Source organism: Cherax quadricarinatus, chromosome 48, assembly GCF_038502225.1.
Source record: "Cherax quadricarinatus isolate ZL_2023a chromosome 48, ASM3850222v1, whole genome shotgun sequence".
Classification (NCBI taxonomy): domain Eukaryota; kingdom Metazoa; phylum Arthropoda; class Malacostraca; order Decapoda; family Parastacidae; genus Cherax; species Cherax quadricarinatus.
In genome coordinates, this window is record NC_091339.1 from 26634164 (window position 1) to 26644932 (window position 10769).

General features: G+C 39.4%; 1 protein-coding gene across 2 annotated transcripts in view; it reads right to left on the minus strand.

Moving 5' to 3' along the window:
- The window catches only part of Sans (SAM_USH1G_HARP domain-containing protein Sans), a 62217-nt gene that overhangs the window by 36607 nt on the left and 14841 nt on the right, over positions 1 to 10769 (minus strand). The window lies entirely within an intron of this gene.

Sequence of the window (10769 nt, forward strand, 5' to 3'; positions counted from 1 at the left end):
GATGAGGAATATAGTATTTGCTGACTGCATATGTCGTCTGTATTCGTGAATTAATAATAATGATGGAAGCCAGGATACCAAGATTAGTGGTACAGTATGTGGTGAGGCTGGGGGCAAGGGGGAACTATAATGAAGGACAGAAAAAGGTGGAGATACTTATGACGTTCTGTGAATAAAAACATTATTATCGTTTTATTTTCCCTTATGGTTCCAGCCTTACCAGACACCCTGTATTATATAGTACAGGAGAGGAGTAAAAAGATGTAGACAACAGAAAGGAGACAAGACCTGGAAATGAGTAGTAGTGGATTATTACATTCCACGCATTACATATTTACAAGGGAAAATATAAATCGATATTGTATATCTGGTCTGGTAAATACCAGCCAGATAATGACATCCCACGTGACCCTGCTGTGATGTGATCATTAAAAACGTTATCTCCGCACTTCTCACGCTCATCTTGTCTCAATATATACGTTAACCCTCAATTTCTGATCTTCCACCTCTCGTCTCCATATTTTGCCCTTCATCTACCATATTTACCCTTTACCTCCCACAATTCTCTACCCACCTTTTTTCCCCATCTTCTTAAACATCTTTCTACGTTTCCCCGCTTCCTTAAATATCACCCCCCCCCTTTAGAACAGAACATAATGGAGAACACTTCAATGACGTTATGTGGGAGTGTTCTTATAATTAACTATGGTGCCAACATAACGTTTTCCTATACTCTCTTTAAACCTAAATTTATTCAGCTTATGTCCGTCTCTTCGAGTCCAATCCTGTTCAGATATTTTCAGCATATTTATACCTCCTTTATTTATTATTTCCCCCACTTGTACGCTTCAATTATGTGATGAATGGTTTTGAAAACTGACTAGTTGAAGAATTGAGACACTTATGCAACATATGGGAATATTTCTGAAGAAACGTTTCGCCACACTGTGGCTTCATCACATCCGTCAGACACTGCAGCATCATGGGATCTTGATACAAATAATTCTTCAAAACTTGTCCAACCTTTGGACGAAGACCTACTTCGACTAGTGGATGGTACCACTATGACCCCGCCTCCTCCTGCTTCGCCTCACCTGATTACAGTATATAAGCCACTTCTACGGCCCTAGGCTGTACTTTCTACAAGACTGATGGACTGAACACATCGACTCCAGGCTGAGGGACTGATTACCTCAAACTCGTCTTCTCCTTACACCCTTCTGATTTGTATTGGACTGATGAAGCCAATATGTGGCAAAACGTTTCTTTAATGAAGATTCTCATATGTTGCACAAGTGTCTGAACGCCTCAATTATATTTCCCGTAATACTGCCTTCCCAGAGAGCGCGCTACCGTCCACAGGATGGATATGGAGTGCACAATAAACTAGCCACTTCGGTGGCAAAATCTAAAAAAAATCTAACCAGAGAGAATGAAGTCAGTGCTTTTTTTTTTTTTTTTTGCAGTGCTTGGCTAGATAATTTACACCAACTGGCCTACACATTCACTCACGATTCATCCCTTTTCTTGTAAAAAAAAAGCCAATATCTGGAGCCTCCTCACTGACCTAACTAAATCAATAGCTATTTTGTGCTTCAGGAACAAATCTTCTTTCCTGTATCTCCTGACTTCATTTTCTCCAGCAATGATTCATATAATGGGGTTCCCATTACCTGCCATGATACCTAACTTGCCAACTACATCATTAATACCAGAGCTGGGGAAACACACCCTCTGCTTCCTCTCCCTGTTGCACAATACTTTGACCATGTATCTGATTCGAGAGTCTCTGATAATGGGTTGATCCTTACCCTTAGTTGTAGCTAGATTGCTAGCGCACTCAGCACATACACTGAGGTCCGGGGATCGATCTCCAGTACGGGGTGGCAACATTAGAACGTGTTTCCTTAAGGCACTTGCTGTCCATGTTCACCTATAGATAAAATAGGTACCTAGGTGTTAGTCGGCTGGTGTGGGTAGCATTCTGGGGACAAAATTGACCTAATTTGCCTGAAATGCTCTGCATAAGGGGCTTTCTATATAGTAGTATGTCATTGATATCAACTAGGCCTATATACCTTGTACATCCACTTGTAGAAATAAAAGATTATTATTTTCTCGCCATCCACTGTACATTCGTCCTAGAGATCAGCAAAGCAATTTTCGTTTATCATCCCAGCTCTTCAACCACGTCATCCTTTACTGTAACCCGTTTTTCATTACTGATAACATTTATCTCTCTCCCATTTTTTATGCTAATGTGTGTCGCTTCACTACCACTAACCGCTTGGCAGTCAGTGCCACACTGATTCCATCAAATTATTAATTTATTCTACATGAAAAGCAGTCTCTCCTCCATAAGCACTCTTGACTCACTTTTAAAAATACATTGCTCCTCAAAGTTTACAGAGAAGTCGATGGTAACACTAACTTTTAACCCAAATTTCCCAGGTAAAAGCTGCAGGACAGGCAGGGCTACCCTCTTTGATCACTGCCCTCTCATACCACCCCTCAACATCCCTTTCACACCCCTCAACATCTTTAACGTCATTTGCACACCCCACCATCCCTTTCATATCCCTCAGCATATCCTTCATGCCCTTCATCATTTCTCTTGTCCCTCAAGATCCTGATCATCTTCCCCTCTCCACCCTAACACTTTCTCTTCACTATCAACCTTCGTCATCGTTTTAAGAGTTGTGTAGCGGATGGCGTGTGCTGGTGTGTAGCGGCGCGTGGTTCCTTAAGCAAGTCAACACCAGGGCTGCTCCTCATCTCAAGGCAAGACAAGGATAATTACTGATGCATGCTCAGAGAGGGGTGGTGTGTGTGTGTGCGCCCACTGAACCTTTGTGAGTTTGTTAGTAATGCGGTTTTGTCTTGTGTGTACTCACAATCAACCGGAGTGAATTCTAGTCTCTTGGTCCTTATTATATATACGCTTAAAACTCGCCTAAAATTTGTTTCTGCCACATCACCTTGTAGATTACTCCGTTTTTACCACCTTAAGACTGAAGTAGCATCCATGTGACTCATCAGCGTTTTTAGATTCCATCTATGGTTCTTTATGCCCACTTGTCTCGTGTAAAGCCGGTCTCGCTATCCACCCTTGTCAACGCCTTTGAGTATCTTACATAGTAATCATGTCTTCTCTGGCTGTTTTCTCCTCTCCAATCATTACGGTTATTGCTGTTATTCACTCAGAACATCATTCTCGAATTTGGAACTAGCCTCTTTGTGAATCTGCATTTTCTCGAGATCTGTACGTGCTAGACTACGTGAAGGCTTTATAGGTTCGCCATACTCTTTAAGGTGGGTCTAGTTTACGTCGTATGTGCATTAAAAGTTCTTTGTTTAGGCTCTTAAAAGTTCTTTTGGTTTGTCAACCTTGGATGTGCTACCAATATAATCCAGCTAGTGTACACCATCAACCAGATATTACCTGTGATATTCACCCCTAGTTATTTTCCTTCGATATTTGAGGTTACTTCCTTTCCCGGCACAGGTCTTCTTTTCCTCTCTCCATTTTTTATAACTTTGCATTTGTGATAGAATGCTAGTGGTCATGTGTTCAATCATGCTTGCACTTTATTTTTCTTGTAGTTTATCCTTTGTTTTCTTTATCGTTATCTTTAGGCAAGATTTAAAATAGAAGAGATTAATCCCTTCAGGCAGGTCATTTACATAAATGAAAAACAATGTGGGTTCAAGTACCGAGTCTTGAGGGACCCTCCTCGTCACCCTAGCCCATTCTAATACTTTCTTACGGCTGCTGTTCTGCAGATGTTACTTGATCCATTTAGGCACCTCTTCCTCAAGTTGGTGGATGAGGTATCATGTCGAAGGCCTTCCTGTAGCAGTCCAGGAATATATAATCAACTCATTCTCGTCGTTACTGCGAGAGAGAGAACACGTGTTTGTCAAAATTTCATGTAGTTCCCTCCAAGGAGGATTAATAGAGCATATTAAAAGATAAGAGTACAGTATTTTCTTGCGTTGTTGCTTGCGTTAGTGTCCCGTGGCTAACTGTGATGGATGGAGGTGCACGCCCATATACTCTCACTTTCACCATGTTCTCCCCCTTGCTACATTTTTCCTAGTAAAAGTTACTCTCGGTTTCTGAGCACCTCCCTCCTGGCTCCGTCTTTCTAGCTCAACCTACTCTTGCAGTCGTCACTATAACTGCAACTGTTGCATTGACACTGATTCAGTCACAAACTGGTATTGTTTTAACATAACTATGCCAAAAATAAATTAAAAAAGCACAGAACTCAAAATGTGTGATCTTAAACTACACTACACGATATATAAAATATGAAATGATATTTCCCACTATATCCGTGGGGGGGGGGGATATAAGTACCGAGGACTGATCCAGCAACCTCACTCACACAAATTATGCACATGATTTCACACAAACTATGCACATGATTTTTATTTTAATCGGAGAAAGCACTAAACCCTCAGGGGCTATATAGTGTTCCTATATCGTCGGGTCACAAGGTTCGATCCAAGGAGGAAAAGATAAATCAAGTTCCTCGAATCAAGAGCCCCTCACCGGCATCAAGGTGATTCCCTGTGAGGGGCATACACAATATAATTTCTGGATAAGACATACATCAGTGGTTTGTAAAGTTCCATAATATTCGTCAAGTTAAAACATATGTATAGACTAATATTAACCGTCAATACCTACTGTGGTCCTTGAAGACACACGCCCAGGTGTGTAGCTCCATGTAAGAGCTCATAAATTTTTATTTCTTGTCATGAAACTGTAAAAATACAACAGAAAGGAGATGTTGTCTTTGGCTTCGTAGTCGTGCGTGCCTATAATTTAGTCATATAAAAAAATCGAAACTCACAAACAAACGTGCTTAGTCATGTTTTGTTGCATTCCTCAAAAATTGTCGCCTGAAGTAAATTTCTCTACTGGATGGGGGAAAAAAAAAGCTTAAACAGTAAAAGTGAAAATAAGTTATATTTAAAGACTAAAACAACGTAATAAAAGAAATGATCCCGTACAGCGTTAAAGTAGGTAAATTTACCAATGTATTATATATGTAAGGTTTCTGCAGCAACCTCGTCAAAAGACCAATGTACACACTGCCTTCCACATGTTACTTTCACCTGCTTCTCAAAGTAAGTCTCACTAGTCAACGTCATCGAAGCTTTAAAAATACTAGGTAAAATTTTGGGGAGAAACTTTGTTGATTTAAAAAAAAAAAACACGTAAGCAAACACTAGGACATATTATAAAACGTTTCGGTCCTGGAACCTTTATCACTTCTCTGTTCCTGAATTAAGAGATCTAAAATTTCTGCACAGTTATACAAACAAGACCTTATTACCTTGTGCAGCTTTCGGGGGTCATCATCCCCGCAGCCTGGTCCCAGATCAGACCTGGTTGATGACCTGATCGACTAGGCTGTTGCTATTGTGAGAGTTTCGTAAAAGATTAATTTTACGTATGATCGTTCAATTGTTATTTGAAAACGTATGATTTTTTTTTTTTTAGCGAAACGCTGGCCTCTTGTGAAAGGCATCATTACGCTTCATCACTATAATTAAAACCTCACAATGATATATATTGTTCTCTAAAGATCGCACTACATTTCTGGCAACAGTGTACCTGTAATAATAAGTCACTTCTTGCCGCAAAATTTTAAATGAGCACAATTATATTAATAGTTTTAATGTGGCGAGACGAGTAATACGGTGGTAATTACATCAACGTTTTTTTTTCGTTCACTTATAGTAAGAAGGACCCTTAGAGTAGATATTTCCTAGGCGAGGAAAACAAAATTCTGTAGCAGATTTTGACAATATGAAATATTCATTCGCGAAAGCCAAATACAATTTAAAATGGTATTATATAACTAAATTTCAAGTATAAACAGCAGTCGAATAAAACAAATAACGGGGTAATTTTGACGGGGTTGTCAATTTAGTTGACGACCCCCAACTCAAGACTCAACAATGGCAGAGAGACTGCTGTATGGTACCGATTTGTATAATATGGTTAGCTTGCTTAATACTGCACGTAACGCTTTAGAAAACGATTGGTGCATTTTGGGGACTGGTTGCTTGTAGGGTTGGTTCCAGTAGGTCTCTGGGAACTTTGTACCCCTCGGGGAGGTTCCTTGACGCTGGTGATGGGCTCTTGATCTAGGGAATTGGATCTGTGCTCCAGTTCCCTGAATTGAGTCTGAATGTCTTCCACCCCCCACCATAGGCGTTGTATAATCCCTATGGGTTTAGCACTCTCTCATGACAATAGTAATAATGGGAACGTGTAATATGGGCTTAAGATGGTTTCCGCAGCTCGGCCCTGCAGCTGGACCCTACAGCACACCTTGCACAACACCATCCACATGTGGTAACCAGCGTGGTATGACTAGCCAAGCCACACCAGCAACGGTCATTTGTGTGTGAACTAGGCAGCTTCACGTAATCCGGATTACATCTACAACCTCATTTACGGGTCAGTATTGCCGCTCTCTGACGAGAATGCTAATGTACTCCCCACTTTTCAGTAGTTGTTTTCATCGCTAGTCACACAGTGATATTCTTTATTACTTCACATTATCAATCAAAATTTTCATTTGATAAAATCTTGAGGCTTATGTAATAAAAAAAAAAGACCTAATAAACGATATAGATATTCTACTTTTTTATTTGTAAAATATTTGCAAATTATTTATTTTAAAGAAATATACTACTGTCTTTTTTCAGGATGTATAACATACTGAGGACTTGTGTGGCCAGCACTGGTTAAGGTGCGTGTGTAGCTAACCTCACCAGTGACACTTACCATCACTTTCCCAAACAAACCACTCCAAGTGTGGAATATCTTCGCACTTCTTGGCCCGTTATCTAAGCATTGGGGCTATTCTGAGTACATAAAATTGAGGTTGCCACGTTTTTCTCTCTCTCTCCTCCCAAAGTCCATTCATTATGGAGTGACGTCTTTTAGCACCGTATCCATTAAAACACCTTAGTGGATAAATTGCATAACATACGAACTTCATAACTTTTTTTCCTGCACATTTCTAAGTGATAAATTATCATAATCAGGGGAAGAGCTAAACCCATAAGGATCATCAGCTCCTGGGGAATAGATGATGATGAAGTTTGATCCAAGGAACCCCCCCTCTGAAGGGACTAGTGATAACACATGTGGAGTACTGAAGATCTGCAAGACTCGAAGTGTACTGGACATGGCTGCCACTTCACTGTACGCCTCACATTAACCCTGATCTTGGTTACTGGAACCTTGACATGCTTCACCCTAATAACTTTTAATAATTTGCCTAACTGTAAAAGCAACAATTACTGTATTCCATGGTGTTACTCAACATATGATTTGCAGATATTTTTACACAACAAATCGTGAAATACCTGCATGCTTGCATGATTTCCAACACTGGTGCACGATGCAAATCAGTGCTATACCTTCAGATTTAAAAAGTTACTTTTGAAGGCTAAGAAATAGTGTCACAGTTAATATTTATATATTGTAACCCTTTAAGTGCAAACTACGCTTGTAAAAGAATTCCAAAGCTTTAGAGAAAAACTGACTTTTTAAATGCAATAAGACTTCAAAATATGACTTCATGTTGTTTACAATTGAAAATAAATAAATGTTCAGACTAACTTTGCGCTATGAAACAAGTATGTGCCACTCAAAAGAAACCATGACGATTATGAAGGTATTCCCCGAATTAAGCCTGAATGCCTTCCACATCCCCCCCCCCCCCAGGCGCTGTATAATCCTCCGGGTTTAGCGCTTCCCTCTTGATTATAATAATAATATGAAGGTATTGTTATTTCTGATAATAGCTAACTATTCAAGAAATTATCATCATCGGTTTCCTTATTAAATAATGTAAACTACTATTTTACCCGAGGTCAATGTTACTGGATGAAGGTAAAATGGGAAAAGCTGCACTGCTGAGTATAGTTATTATTGCGTCAGCGTCCCCAGGGTACCATGTAGATGTCCACAATAGATCAAACCATCAACCTGCCTCATGCACTTCCTGCCCTGCGAGCATCGGCCCCCACAGGCTTCCTCTGTCCCCTCGCATCATGGTCTATCATCGGCTCTACTACACATGCATCCTCCTCACCAGTACAAATGCAATCGTCACCAAAAATCACATTCCTCATCACAAGGAAAAAGAGGGAAAGATGAAGTATCCCTGAACTGCGGCTCAATGGTAGAACGTTCGGCTCACGTTGAATAAAACCCTGATTAGATTCCGGACAGTCGGAGATGTAACAAACTTTATTTCTTTTTGCAGTTTACAATATATAATTCATATTTTTTTATAATAAAAAACAAGCGCTAAAATATAATTAAGTATTGTTAAGTACAAAAGAAAGCCACTAGCATGCTGTGCATTTCGGGTAAACCTTTTTACACCTGCATCCCACGTTCACCTAATAGTAACCTAATACACAAATAACCGCACACAGGAGACAGAAATGCTTATGATGATGTTTCGGTCTATCTTAGGCCATTCACAAATTACTTGTGTGACTTGTAAATAGTCCAAGATGGACCGAAACGTCGTCATAAGCTTTTCTCTCTCCTATGTGCGGGTTATTAGTATTGTTCCAGTCACGGTACTGTGCCTTGTTCTGTACCTAATAGTAATTAGGTGCCTTTGTATTAACTGTTGTAGGGTCTATGCTTCAGGAGGACTTCAATATAAACATCATACTACTTGACTTGGTCGGATTATCCTTGGTTAATAGCCCTCTTGAGCAAAAATAACAAGGCAATTCTTTTTTCAGTACAGATATATCTGGCCGTAAAGATCACATTGACGGGCTAGCTACAGGCTAACAACCACCACAGGACAAATACCTGCATATCATCCCTCCCACAAAATCCCAACAGCTGGCAGGTCAGGCAGTCACCATGACAAAGTAACGGACACGTAGGTCTGGCCGGATGTTACCTACTGACGTTCACTTTTGTTCTTCCTGTACATGTTGTCATACCTAAATCCATGCTATTTACGAAAATACGGCAACAAACGAAATATATACATATATATATATAAAGAATAGTAGTAATAAAAATATACATAAAAATCACATTTATATTTACGGTATCGATAAAAAAGTTGAAATATGCAAACAAATCAAATAGGTTAATAGGATATCGAAACACGAGTATCTTTTACTTATGCAAACTTGAAAGTTTTATTTTTAGTGTCTTGGTGGAGTATGTCCGACCCGTGGAGTAGCAGTCTATCCTTATTCCTCCTAGGCAGTCACTATTACTATGTCTTAGCAGTCAGACATGTGATTGGGGAATGGGTGATTATATAACTGTAATGTACCGTCCACTCGCTGGCTTCCTGTTTTCTGTTCACCTTTTAATATATCTTTATTTACTACAAATGCATGTACATGGTATACAGACCTAGCTGACATCAATGACATACTACTATATAGAAAGCCCCTTGTTATATAGTATATCGGGCAAATTAGGTGAGTTTTGTCCCAGGATGCGACCCACACTAGTCGACTAACACCCAGGTACCCATTTTACTGATGGGTGAACAAAGACAATCGGTGTAAAGAAACACGCCCAATGTTTCTACTCTCGCAAGGAATCGAACCCAGACGCTCGCCGTGTGAAGCGAGAGCTTTAGCTACCAGGCCACGGAGCTAATTAAAGTATTTCTTAATTAAAATAATTCTTTCTCAGCCTGTTTTTTTTATACAGTTGAATTTATATATTATTGAATTTACTGGCATAATGGTATAATTAATTATTGCTAATATAGGATAATCTAACCTAAACAAACCTAAGTTAAATAACGTACATCTAGAAATTGGCTATAAACAGCATGTAAGAAACTGACTTCAAGAGAAATCAACCCTCACACCGTGGCCTGGTGGCAAAAAAAACTCACTTCACACGGTGAGGGTCCGGGTTCGATTCCCGGCGAAGGGGTAGAAACGTCGGACGTGTTTCCTTACACCGGTTGTCTATGTTCACCCATAAGTAAAATGGGTACCCGAGTGTTAGTCGACTGGTGTGGGTCGCATCCTGGGACAAAACTGACCTAATTTGCCCGAAATGCTGTGCATAACAAGGGGTTTTCTATATAGTAGTATGTCACTGATGTCAGCTAGGTCTGTATACCTTGTACATGTACTTGTAGTAAATGAATGTATTATTATTATTATTATTATTATTATTATTAAAAAAAAAAAGACGAAACTCTGATTCCCTTTTCCTTGTCACTTGTATCTATACTTATCTATACTGCCCAACAAAAGGGAAGGTGCATCACTGTTTCCCGGTCAAACCTATGTCCTTCACCCCACGCACCCCCCTTTTGTCCTGTAATGGTTATACAGCATGTCTTTTGTCATGATGATTTCTGTGTAGTGTTGTTCCCTTCCCATGGAATATGCAATCGTATCCCTGTGAAAATCTTTATTTACCTTGAAAAGTATATTTTGCCTTTAACCTAGTGCATGGTGGATCCAGAAAAAAAAACTGACAATCAAAATTCTGTTTTTGTTATGGTTTATAAAAAAAATACGTGTAGATTTTGCTGTGCAGGACCCCACAGACATATATTTAGAAATATTAAAATTATTTTAATTAGCTAACTTAATTTTAATAGGAACATGTCCATTATCATTGTTTTTTGTTTATGATAAAGGGGATCTAGCTTGACCATTTGTAAACAAGATAAAATTGTTATTTAAAGAGGGTTTTAGAGCAAACTGACAGACAT